The sequence below is a fragment of the Bombina bombina genome, chromosome 2 (genome assembly GCF_027579735.1).
Source record: "Bombina bombina isolate aBomBom1 chromosome 2, aBomBom1.pri, whole genome shotgun sequence".
NCBI classification, from domain to species: Eukaryota; Metazoa; Chordata; class Amphibia; order Anura; family Bombinatoridae; genus Bombina; species Bombina bombina.
Window position 1 is genome coordinate 735,026,592 of NC_069500.1, and position 14,026 is coordinate 735,040,617.

Consider the following 14,026-nt stretch of genomic DNA (forward strand, 5'->3'; position numbering starts at 1 on the left):
TATACTTAAGACTTGCGAATGTTATGAGTCAATTTGTTCGCACATATGAAAAGTTGAGACTTTATTGGCGCATAACCTTTCATAAATATGGTGATATAATTTGTGAGGTTTTTTTGACGACAAATGTGAGAATTTTCTTATTCTCACTTTGATAAATCTTGCCCTTAGTGTAAGTATATTAGCGCTGTCAGAATATACTTAAAGTAAGTTTCTTCCACGCAATTATTGGGGCTGTCGGCGGATCGCAATAAATAGTAGCTGTTGCGTTGAAAATAAAGGTATTAATAGTGAAAATTTTAATTTTTCATGACTTAAACTCAAGTTTATTTTTATTTTAGGATCGTATGAGAAGTAGACAATGCTTTCAGTTTACCATCACTTTAACGAAGAAGATATGGCAATGTTTTTACAAACAAGTAAACATAAACACAGATTAAACATTGCATAACAAAACAAATACATTGCATACAGATAACGCAATAAAATTCCAATTCCTTTTAGAACTTTGTCTGAAGGAACTGACGTTCTTGGTGGAGTATTTAAACATTTTCTGTGTATCAAATGAATACAAATATCTTCAAAGAGAGTTCTATCTATAGATTTACAAAAATACTGACCATATTAAAAAAAAAAAACTTTATCTGCAATTTTATTTGGAATGTCAAAATCCAGGTATTATAAATTAAAGTTATGTCAGCCACAATAAATGAGATGTGAGGTATCATAAAAATCTGAATGGAAATGTTCCATGTCAACCAGTAATATATTTATTTTTTGTACTGCCCTAGGCACTGGGAAATCTGCTTGTTACAGCAACAATTCTAGATATATTTACCTCATATCCAGAGGCATAACTAGAAACCACAGGGCTCAGGTGCAAGAATCTAAGAAGGGCCCCCCCTACCCCCCACCCCCACCCCCACCCAAAAAAAAAGAAGTGAATTTGATATATATCTTTTTTTATTATTATTTTTTACATTTAACACAGAAAAAAAATGTGAATCAGGTTACATGTCTGCAAAAAGAGGTACCCTGTGCCCACAGTCTGTGAAATGGTCTGACCCCCTATTACTGTACATAGTGACACGGTGAGATGGCTGGCCTGACCCTACCTGCCCCAGTACTTTATAAAGTGACCACAGTAGTCTGTGACATGGTCCAGCCCCCCGTACTGTATATAGTGGTATATAGACTGACACTGTTTACCCCCCGCCCCCCCCCCCATGCTGTAGTAACAAGGTCTGTAATTTGCTGGTTCCACAAACATACACATACATGCATAAATACACACACACATACATACACACATAAACACCAATGGGTAAAACAGAAAGACTAACCCCTGTAGTCAGAGACATTAGTGAAGCATCATGTCACACTCACATGATATCAGTGCAGGCAGTGGCAGGTCAACATTTTTTATTAAAATTTATTTATTTTTTAAGCTGGGCCCCCACCCTTAGGGGCCCAGTCACAATTGCGACCTCTGCACCCCCTGTAGTTTCGTCCCTGCTCATATCATTCTCACAATTGAAGGCCAGTGGATGCTTAGAGGGGTCAAGCAGCTCCACTAGACAACCAGAAATATTTTGTAATAACATGAATGTATAAAACAGGAATGGGAAGACATCATGTGATCAAACCCACAAAATGTTGCACCCTACTAAATCCTGCCGCCCCTGCTTCTAACCTGTGTGTATCTCAATGTTGTTAATTTGTGTGCTTTATTATGCAAAAAGCGCATTATCGTTTTATAGTCATCTCATGGTATTTTCCACAACTACAGCTCTCTTTGTTTCCATTATCAGGGGGCTGAATTTGTTCCTAATGATCTATTTTAGATCAGCATTTATACTTTAGTATTGGCTATACAACAGCTGTGTAAACATAAACATAACCAGCAGAAGGAATTACACTTCCAGTAGGGGTTAGGAGAGCTAAGTAATACAATAATAACTTTTAAGTTGTTCTCTCTAAAACCTTGCTGCTCAGGTGAGATATTCTAAGAAATCTTGTTGGTACGGCGAGGCCCTTAAGAAAAAAAATAGAAACACAAATTTTATCTTGAGAAATGTTAATGTTACTATGTAGTGTTCTTTATGTGAAACAGAGACTCCTACATTACAATATAAGGTCTAAAATAATCTCAAAGATTTTGTGTGACCTCTCCATGCTGGCAAGGTTTTGAATATCAGTTCCTAAGTATTGGGCTTTGGTATTCAGACATAGATAATATAAAGAAGGATGTGTGTGTGTACAGAAAGTGATCAAATAAGGAGATCTGATTTCCCTGCAAGTTCAAACCATTTTAATGGTTTGTAGTTTCAAAGAACAAAACCAGCTATTTCACATAAAACAGAAACCAAAAGAAGCAAATTTTCATACATTTTATACTCTGGTATACAGCTGGTATAACAAGTCATTGGAAACCCATATGGGAAAAACCTTTTTATAGTACACTGTCTATTTAACCTTTTGGGTGCTGGAAAGCATTGCTTAGAAATATGTGGATTGATTAATTGATATTATTACAATCATTATCAACTGTCTTTATTTAGATGTTTTCCCCTTATTTGTGGTAAATCCATAATTTCCATGAATTTTCCTTCTTTGTGTAAGGAGCACAGAGCAATTAGTTTAGACCTTCACTATCCTTAGCGAGACAGTCAAAGTCAGTTAAATTGATTTCAAGCTACAAATTTGTCTTATCATTAGAACTAGCCATAAGCTTTGATGCACTAAAGAAATAAGAAACCTTTATTTTGTCACATATCATAATGGGATAATTTCAAATATAATTGGTTCCTAAATTAGACACATGTAGCAAAAATAGGCACCGGTCCTGGACTCTGACGATATCTCCACTTATTGCACATAAGTCATGTAGGCCGTTATATATCCTGCCCAGCCCCTAGATTTCCCATCATACCTCCATCCTAGACACAACACGGCAGCCTGCTAATCACTGTAAACATGATAAGGAGTCCTTCCAGGGCTTCATTCTAGAGAGAAAACAAAGCAGATGACATTATGAAACTGTGTTTGCATGAATTAGCCAAAAGGCAATGCACAGAGAAGCTTTTAGCGGGATGAATGCTCTGAACCGTAGGTATAGCTGTGATATCATCTTTTGGTTGGGATTAACCTCTTAGATACTAGAAAGAGCTGTAAGGCATTGCAGAAAAGTGTGCTGCTATCATTTCTACCATCTAAGGGGTTGAACATCTAAAATATATTTCACTATTTAGTATTGGTTAAAAAAAACTCATGTCCCTGTGCTCAATATACCAATGTTTACTTGTCACACTTGCAGAGGCTTGTCCCTCTCCACCAATAAAGAAGAGGCAGTTGTCCTTTCAGCCAGTGATGATTAATAGGAAGTACAAAACCAATACTGCAGTATTAGATTCAGTTTAAAAATAAACAACCTTTTTTTTTTTTAGACAAAACTATTTGTTCCATGTGTAAATGCTGCTCTTTTATATGCATGATAGTACAATGTCCCTTTAACTGCACTGCACTAGCAATTAGGCTGAAAGGTAGTGTAGTAAAGCTGTTACACCAGGGATCTAAGCGTTTGAAGGGACAATGCAAAGTAAATTATCCTCCCCTTTAAAGTGTTTCTAATTATCCATTTTTACCTTACCTGCTGGAATGTATTGAATTGTTTACAAATAGCTTATTTACTTTTATTTAGACTTTTTAAATAGCTGCTTTTGCCTATTGTAACGACCAACTATACTAAAAATGTCAGTACTGGCTATAGAAAAGCTGGGTAAAAAAAGATTTAGCAGAAGAAATAACACTTCCATGGGGGGGGGGGCTGGTGATAGATGTAGGTACTAAAATGTTAATTTCAAATGCTCTCTCAGAGGATGTTGTGTGTATATAAAGTGAAAAGATGATGAGATCGGCGCTACCTGCAAGCTCAGCTCATTTAAATGGGTTGTGTTGGTCAATTAGCAAAACAGCTATTTCATATTGCAAAATAAACATAAATTAGCTTGTTGCTATACATTTTAAGCTCTGCAGTAGGTATAACAAATAATTGTAAACACATTAAGATAAAAACAGTTTTACAATATACAGTCCCTTTAGCTACTCCACAAAAGCTCCATCAGTTATTTTAGACGTTCAAAATATTCAGGGCCCTTTCATTTTGTTTGGCTCATATGATACAGGTACAGATCCTGAATTCTAAAATCTAATTCTAAAATCTAAACTTTTTAATTAATATTAATATATTTTTAAAAATTAAATTATCAAAAATTTAAATAATATATATATATATATATTAAAGGGAGACTAGACCCAATTTTTTTCTACCATGATTCAGATAGAGCATGCAATTTTAAGCAACTTTCCAATTTACTCCTATTATCAATTTTTCTTTGTTCTCTTGCTATCTTTTTAAAAAAAGCATTTTAGGTTCAGCACTCTGGATAGCAATTGCTTAATATTGGTGGCTACATTTAGCAAACCAATAAGCAAGCATAACCCAGGTTTTGAACCAAAAATGGGCTGGCTCATAAGCTTTAAATTCCTGCTTTTTAAATAAAGATAACAAGAAAAAGAAGAAAAATTGATAATAGGAGTAAATTAGAAAGTTGCTTAAAATTGAATGCTCTATCTGAATCACGAACAAAAAAAAATTGGGTTTAGCATCCCTTTAATTTAAAGAAACTATTTAATTTCTGATTACAGTACTGTACTATCTTTCTGATGGTACTATGTGATATAAATGATATAAAACTACCTTTAGGCTCCATGTATAAGCTGTTTTATGACAAATACATTTTGCCTAATTCATAACATAAGATTGTTGTTTACACTTGGTCCCAGAACTTCTCCAAACTGTCCCATTTTACTGATGCAAATGTTCCAAAATCCAAATATTTCCGAAATCCAAACCTTTTCTGGTCCCAAACAGTTAAGATAAAGGGTTTTCTTTGTATCTTTTCCATCTAAAAAAGAATGTTTCAAAATGTGTAACCTCTGTGTCACTCTGCTTTATGTTTTAATGCCACAACTACACCTTGGTCCTCTCTGTTATTCCACTACTGTATATATACAGAGGTTTTAACACTGCAATGTTACAATACAGAAAAACATCTCTGCCACTGTTAACTTGTTCTATTCAAGCACTAAGGCCTAGTTTGCATTGCTGCTGTAAACTCTGTAGATTGATGAGAACAACAAATATATCCTTTATGGAGATGTTTTAGGTCACCACCAGTTTACACAGTTATAGAAACTAGGCCTTAGTTTGTGCACAGCCATCTCTTTTTTCACAATATGGCAATTCCAGTGCACATACATGAGTATCTCTCTGTTACTAGACCATCTATATTGTAAAATTCTTTATAGAAATTCAACTCTGCCTTTCTGTTTATTCCACAAAAACTAAGGATAAACCTGCCTTTGTACAGTGATGCCTATGTACCATTGTGTCTAAGGATCTTGCTATTCTGAGAATTCATATATACAATATATATATATATATATACACACACACACATATATATATATATCTATAGCTACGGAATTTGGCGGCGCTATACAAATAAATGATAATAATAGTAAAAAAAACTATGTAAAAAGTTAGTTTTTTTTCCTTATATTTAATATGGAGTAGACTAATAGCCTTTTCTTTCCTATATATATATATATGCACATACCCAGCTAAACTGCACACCATTGGTGTCTAAACTAAACCATCTACAATGGCTAGAATCATGTGTGACTTAAGTCCTGAAATGTTGGGCTTTTTTTGCCCTTTTGGAATGGGTTTAGACACCAATACATCAGCATTTCTCACACATACACCTTTCCATCCTCCGCTGTCACTGCAACTCACAGCTATTTTAGCACTTTGCACACACACACATATATATATACATCTTACAAAAGACCAAAAAGCCCATGCTTATCTCTCCAGCCCTCATATTCCTCCTACCTGAGGTATCCCCTCCTACCCATCTAATTCTAGGTACCCCCACCTCACCTCTACATCTCTTTGTTTAATGACTACACAGGTCTATTGCATCCACCTATAACAACAATCACCGCTACATTCCTCCTCCCGTCTCATCACAGGCTTCCAAAGCTTATTTCTTAACCCTCATTGTATTTCTATCTAGAGAGCACCATTATTAATCGCTCTGAGGCTGAACCAGAGCCAGTTCTGTATTAATAGTGATCACAGGATAAAAACATCAGCCAGATGCTCATAGCCTATACACCCTCCCTGTCTACCTTACCCTTTCATGTATAACTATGGTATATGTAATAGCAATTTTACTTACCTGCTATAATGCAGAAAACAGGAGAGATGCTGAAAAATCCTGTAATTACGGCTAGGATGCTTCTGCTTCCCTGGATCTCTCCTTCCCATCCTCTATCCCTCCCCCTCTTCCCGCATCCCTCAATCCCTCCTCTTCTCTCTGTATCTATCACTCCTTCGTCACCCCTCCATCTCTGCTCTGCTGTATCTAGCTCTCCCTCCTCCCTCCGTGCATCAGTCTAGGTTGCCCTGCTTCTAGCTAGCCATCTCTCATATCCCTCCTGCTCTTCCACTCCTCACCCCTCCTCCCATTTCCCTGCTTTGCCAGTTGTTTTGTTCTCTCCATATTTCCCATTTGCAGTTTGCCATCATCCATTCTCCCTTTTAAATTCTATATAATCTCCACCTTGGTTTGGATACACCCATATATATTTAGAACATAGCTAGCATTTATTATATGAGACATACATAACACAGTGTGCACATGACACATTCATGTTATGTACATGTGAATGATGTGTATGTGAAGTATGCACATAACTGAGTATATAAAACATACAGGAAACTGTTTATATATAAAGCGTTCTTTGTGTGGGTACCACCTCATAAACCAATATGGTTGCCAGGTGTCCTGTATTCAACTGGACAGTCAAATATTTTTGTAAGCTGTCCAGTAAAATCTTTACATAAATACTGGACACTTAAATGTCCAGTTTTTTTAAATTCCTGTATGTTAGATAAATATAAAAGTCCTTCTATGCCAAAAATGCATTACAAATATGGAGTTAAAGGAAATGAGGGTCAGTCAAGTGGATCAAATTACTTCGGTTTACATAAATTACTAGCAGCCAAAGAGGTAAAATCATTGACTTGTGTGTTACCGAAAGCTTTTTGGGGGACATTGTATGATCCCACTTACCACTGTGCCCAGTCACCGACAGAGGACTAAATTATGAGTGTAGAGCTAAGTGTAGCACAAGAGCAATAAGGGGTATATTGCGACTCTTTGAGCATGTCAGAAATAGCGCGTATTACAATTTGACAGTAAACAGGTTCGCTTGAGCGTAAATTCATTTTAACGTGCGTCAGGTTAGAGCAACTTCAGAGCTCTGATTAGCTGTTACGCGAGACAAAGAAGTGGCACAAAAAACATTCAAAATATATTTAACAGTACAGTTACACTCATAATAACACTGTCTATTAAAAAATTATATAGCAAAATATTGCATTAAAAAGTTATTAGGGTTCAAAGACATGAGGTCTGAGGTGTTAGAAAAAAAGGCAGGCAAAGGGCTTTAACCCTTTGAGTGCTAAGCACTTTCCCACCTGGGTGCTAATATTTTCTAAGGTTTTTTTAATTTATTTAATTTTTGAAAAAACATTTTTTAACTTTTTTTATTGTTTTTACAGACCCCCAAGACTTTGTTGGACACTGTTGGAAAGGTTAAGCGATTCCCTTTCCAACAGTGGGTCTTGGGGGTCTGTGGCTGCTTAGATGCCTGAGATACAGGCTTCTAAGCAGCATGCCCCCTCCTCCTATATTTAACATTGTTAAGTATAAATAAAGTTGCACGGGACGTCATCACGCTATTGCGCATGACGTCACCGTGCATCACGTGAAGCCCCGGCGATGCCTGTCACTCTACAGGCAATGATCGCCGGGGTAGGAGCTGTTAGGAGCCCCCAGATCTCCCTCAAGGTGGGAGAGTGCTCATGAAGGCTCTGAGCCGTCATGAGCACCAGAGTGAGAAACTCTGTGATGGCTCAGAGCCGTCATTAGCACTCAAAGGGTTAACATAGAGATACATACATATACATGTCTAAATATGTATATGTATGTGTATATATATATATATATATAAATACTGTATATTTACTGTACATATTTAACATTCCAATGTTCTTCACTTACAGGATAATGTCCTTTTTATTGTAAATATATATATATATATACCTTCTATATCTATTCCTATAGATATATAGGTATAGATATGTATTTTACATAAAGATTATCAGATATCTATATATATACATAAATATATATTTAAAAATAAAAAGTACATTATTTTCTATGCGCATTGTGTTTCGTGATTTACATTTTAACGGGTTAACACACATGAAAACATACTGTAAAAAAATATATAGATATATTCTATGGATTATTTAGAATATTTAACAATATATATATAATAATGTTTAATCATTTTTATTCATTTTTTTAATATTTTACATGTATGGGATCTGGAGGGGGGAGACTTCCTACTACTAGCACAATTCCCCTTCTGTATGCTCACATAAGCCTCATTCTCTTAGCTTTGTCAAAACGTTCACAAATTGTTTGATCATGTAGAAGCTGAAAAAGTTCTCTTGAACTAAGTAAATTAATCTTAAAGGGACACTCAATCAAAATTCAACTTTCATTATTCAGATAGAACATGCCATTTTAAACAACTTTCCAATTTACTTCTATTAACAAAATGTGCACAGTCTTTTTATATTTATTTTTGAGTCACCAGCTCCTACTGAGCATGTGCAAGAATAAGTGTGTATGCATTTGTGAATGGCTGATGGCTGTCACATGGTACGTGTATGCATTTGTGATTGGCTGATGGCTGTCACATGGTACAGGGGGAGTGGAAAAAGACATAACTTAAAATGTCAGAAAAAAAAATCTACTACTCATTTGAAGTTCAGACTAAGTGCTATTGCATTGTCTTGTTATCTTGCATTTATTGTTTATGCAAATCTACTGTGTTGACTGGTCCTTTAAGAGTCTTATTTGAAATGTTAAAGAGGTCACATTCAAGGGACATGAAACCCCAACTTTTCAATTTACTTCTATTATCTAATTTGCTTAGTTCTCTTAGTATCCGTTGTTGAAAAGCATACCTAGGTAGGCTGGAAGCTAGCTGCTAAGTGGTGAGTACATATATAAAAACAAGGGAAGAATGGGGTGTAGACTCGGAAATGTCACAATAAAATATTAATAAAATATTGAGTGTTTTTTTTTAAATATAAATATATATATATATATATATATATATATATACATACATACACACACACACATACATATTTAAAGGGGTTTTACCCCCTAGAAAAATTTCTGCGGATGCCTATGTTTATATGTAATATTTCAATAACGTGCCTTAAGATTACTAAGTTTTCATAAGATCTAAATTGAAAAACACAATGCGCAAAATGCATATTTTACATTCCTATGTTCTTAAAATAGAAAATAACATACTTTTTATTATTAAATATATACTTCTGTATATATCAGATACTGTTCATGTAAATTACATATCTCTATATATCTATAGGAATAGATATATAGGTATAAATATATATATATATATATATATATATATATATATATATATATATATATATATGTATTAAAGGGATAGTCTAGTCAAAAATAAACTTTCATGATTCATATAGAGCATGCAATTTTAAACAACTTTCTAATTTACTCCTAGTATCAATTTTTCTTCGTTCTCTTGGTATCTTTAATTAAAAAAGCTGGAAAGTAAGTCTAGGAGCAGGCCCATTTTTGGTTCAGCACCTGGGTAGCGTTTGCTGATTGGATGGCTGCATTTAGACAGCAATCAGCAAGCGCTATCCAGGCGCCGAGCCAAAAATGGGCCGGCTTCTATGCTTACATTCCAGCTTTTTAAAATAAAGATACCAAGAGAATGAAGAAACATTGATAATAGGATAAAATTAGAAAGTTGCTTAAAATTGCATGCTCTATCTGAACCGTGAAAGTTTAATTTTGACTAAGCTATCCCTTTAAAGAGTAAATAGAACATATTCTGCTAAGTGAAGAACAATGGAATGTGAAAAATTAATAATTCATGTCGGATTTAGCTCTCTTGAATATATGCGATCACATTAGCTCGTGAGTATGGGTGTTAGGATTTTTTTTTACAGTTTTCACACTTCATTGACCTCTATGGGAGAAGAAGTTTACATGGTCCCGATCATTTTTTTTGGGTGCCTCCATCTAGTGAAGTTAACACGTGAGCGGGAACGTTAACTAGCGATTCACTCATAATCTAGCCTAGAGTGTCCAGTAGTTTTGTGGAAGACAGCTGACAATCCTATAAAACAAAGAGGTAAGATGCATCATATGCAAATGTTTAATGCTAAGGTTATAGGGCATATGTGTACTTCTTGCTTTCAGAACCAAGGGCAGGAGTATGCCAACTTTTTTTTTAAAATTATTATTAGAAACACCCTTTAACTTTTAAAATTGAAGTGAAATCCCTAAAATTTTGATAAAATATAATATTTTTTTAACATAAATCACTAATTACTTCATATTACAGTGCATAATATCAAACAAAAAATGATGCAAAAAAGTTTAAATATTAGGGGGGCGGTCCCTGGGCAGCGACCTAAGCGGTCACAATTTCAGTAGCTGAGAGTAGGCAGCTGATAAATCGCCAATTACCGGCTGAAAATAGCACCATCTAACCTCAGAACAGAAAGATATGAAATGAGCAATTACTGCTGAGATACTAGCTATAATTTATATGAGGTCCTACCTCGGATATTTGAACCGGAACGCTGAGGCTATGGCGGCCCTTCCAAGGAGAGGTTCTCAGCACCCCCCCCCCCGGGGGGTAAGTAGTGCTGGATCGCTACCGATCTTGAGACTAGACCAAAACCATAAAGAACATCCCGTACCTGACAGTTTTTGGGGAAGCGTGTGTGTAAAGATTACAGACAGGGGTAAATAGCTCTAATCTAAGATGGCACCCGCCAAGCACATTCTCCTTCGAGATGTAGAGAAACTTTTACGTGATCACTTTGAATGACTCTCTGCACTCATTGATAGAGTATGGGGAAGCCTATGGAGCATGCTGAAACCACCTTCAGAAGCGAAAAATGTACAACTAGACCAACAGAGATCTACTAGTGATACACAGCAAGCTCCAACTGAACCTACAGAGGCCTTGGGATATTTCTCTGGAGAGGACCTGGAGACCGAGCAGGGGCTTGACCCGTGTGTGTGCTGTTGTCCTGAAGCACATTCGGAGATGACTAAAGCGATGACTGAGCTACCTGCGCCCAATCTAATGAGCCAAAGTATAAAGAAACTTGGGGTTGCCGGACAGTCAATTGCTTTGGCAGAGGGCCTGGACGATATGGAGAAGCTGGCGGATGCTGCTAATTGTGCGGTAGCATTTCTGTTATCAACAGGGACATTGGCATATAGCGATCTGGCTACTGGAAGGCAGCGGACACAATACAGTCAAGGTAATGCGCTATTGAGACATATCCCTGCTGGCTTTGACCTACAGTCATGGTTTTTGGGGTTGCTAATTACATTAAACCCTGGTGCATACGCCGGCCTTCCATCATACAATACCTTCCTAAGTCGAAAGCTGGGAATTGGGTAAGCGCTTTTTTACACATAGTTACCGGCAGTGTATCAAATACAGTGGTGGACTGCAACCCCTTCTTAGAGTACTGGTGACCTGATTATATCACAATATGCTTCTGCGAACTATGCCTGGAGGTCTGCTTTATTTAACACATGTTCTGCACGTTTATATATTTCTGTTTATATTCAATCGTTCTTCAAAGTTATGGTGGATATTCCTATTCCTAAAATCCCCTCCATTTTTCTGAATATACTGTAATGACGGCTATTACGCCTGAAGTTTGTAGACTTAATTGATACTCTATCATCTCATTGGGCTCTCTTGCACAGATTGACTCAGTGTATTAATGCACTTATTTCAGAGAGGGACTATCAGCAATTCTTATTTTTCTTTTCATTGGCAAATGTTTTATATCAGTCTTTGCCTCACACCTTATCCCATAATACAGCTATAGTACATAGGAAGACACTAACAGGGTTAATCTCTAATACAAAATAATAGTTTATGTAGTTATCAATTACATACAATTTAGTCTATTGGTTGGAGACAGCTATGCTGTAATCCCACAGATGTCCACAACATGCTCCCTACTTCCATTATTGTCGTGCTATAGCCTATCAGCGGCCGAGATGGCACGACATCTACCTGTCTTAGCTAGGGGTTTTTTCATGTCTGGTTATTTAACAAAATCTTAGTTGGGAGTGGGATATAGGATTCAAAACTTCTTAGTTTGATTGTTTGAGTGTGGAAATATAGAGCAACAATAGCATATGAGAAACAAATCTAACTCTCATTTCAGATATTAGATATATAACAAATATGGCTCTGCACACATTATTGCTTAGGTTCCCCCCCAGCTTATATTTTTCTTTTTTATATAAAACATATTGCTGCCTATATACATACAGTTAGGGGTAACAAGAGCTCTCTTAACAAGACCTTCCCCCACAGTTTTATAATTTATACAGTTAATCTAAAACACTTATAGGGTTCTCATTATACTGTTTAGTCTAAGATTTTATTTCCTTCATAGGTCCAAGAGCTACCTTTTATTTCTTCCCCCCACCCCCCAATTAACCCCTCTATTTTTCCCAAATAGCCAAGTGGTCCAAGAGCGTCCACTAACATTAGGGGTTTATCTGTTATTATAATTATAATATGCTTTAGGGGGCTATTATACATTATACATTTATTATATAAAAACTGAGGTTTACATATAAACTATTAATGCCATTTATAACAATTAATAGTGTGAATTCTGATGATACATATTCTTATCTGCATGTCTAGCAAGTTATATAACTCTGTACTTGTTTGTTTATGTGTAACTGGGCAATGTAACTAAGTCTAACTGTTGTATTGTAACCTCAATAAAAACATCATTAAAAAAAATAAAAATTGAAATATTATGACACTGAGCACCCAACAAAAAAAGGAACAACAACAAAATACTTCTGTTTTAATATTGAGAGTACATGCTCAAAGGGAAATTCCAATAACATATCAGTTTAATTCTAGGCTAGTTTTTGTGTAAGAATTGTACTTTTGTCACATGCTCTCATGAGAGGCCAAAAAGCAGGGGTCAAGTCGAGCGGGAACGCATGGGAAAGGAGTTCCTGCACTATTTTTGCAGGAGGAACTAAGTACCCTCTGGACAGAGAACAGAAAGACTTCAGTAAAAACTGCTGCTGCTGTTGTTTGGAGGAGCTGGAGCACAGTCTGGTTTGAGGGATAATGAGATCCTCAACCACCGTCCTCAGTACCCCCAACAGGCCAGGTTTTCCTTATAGCTGAACTAGAGCACAGGTGAAATAATCAGCTACCATGTTACCATGGTTACTGATCAGCTGAATATTCCACCTGTGCTCTAGTTCAGCTATAATGAAAACCTGGCCTCAACGCATTTGAGAAACACTGCTTTAGATATGTAATTTGTGAATGCCAGGGCAAGATAAAGGAAACCCTGCAACAACTGTGCATTACTCTTAGAGAAAGATATTTAAATGGACAGTAAACACCTTATAATTACAAGACATGTGTGTTGCGTTGCGATTGAACAACATATCAGCCAAGTTTTAATATTTTTAAAACAAATTAACATCCTTTTTACTCCAATAATATATCAACAACCAAACTCCAACCACCATTTTCCTTATTGGAGGAGCCAATCTGGTCTTTAGTCAGCAGATAACAAGGCTAGCCCCAGTCATAAAGTTAGTATAAATTGCATTTATTTGCAGTTGTTATCAATTAGGCACAGATATATAACAGGGTGTTCTGAAAATTAGAAATTGCTAAATTTTTAGAGCTAAATTACACAAAAAGGGGGCAAAATAAATAATGAAAA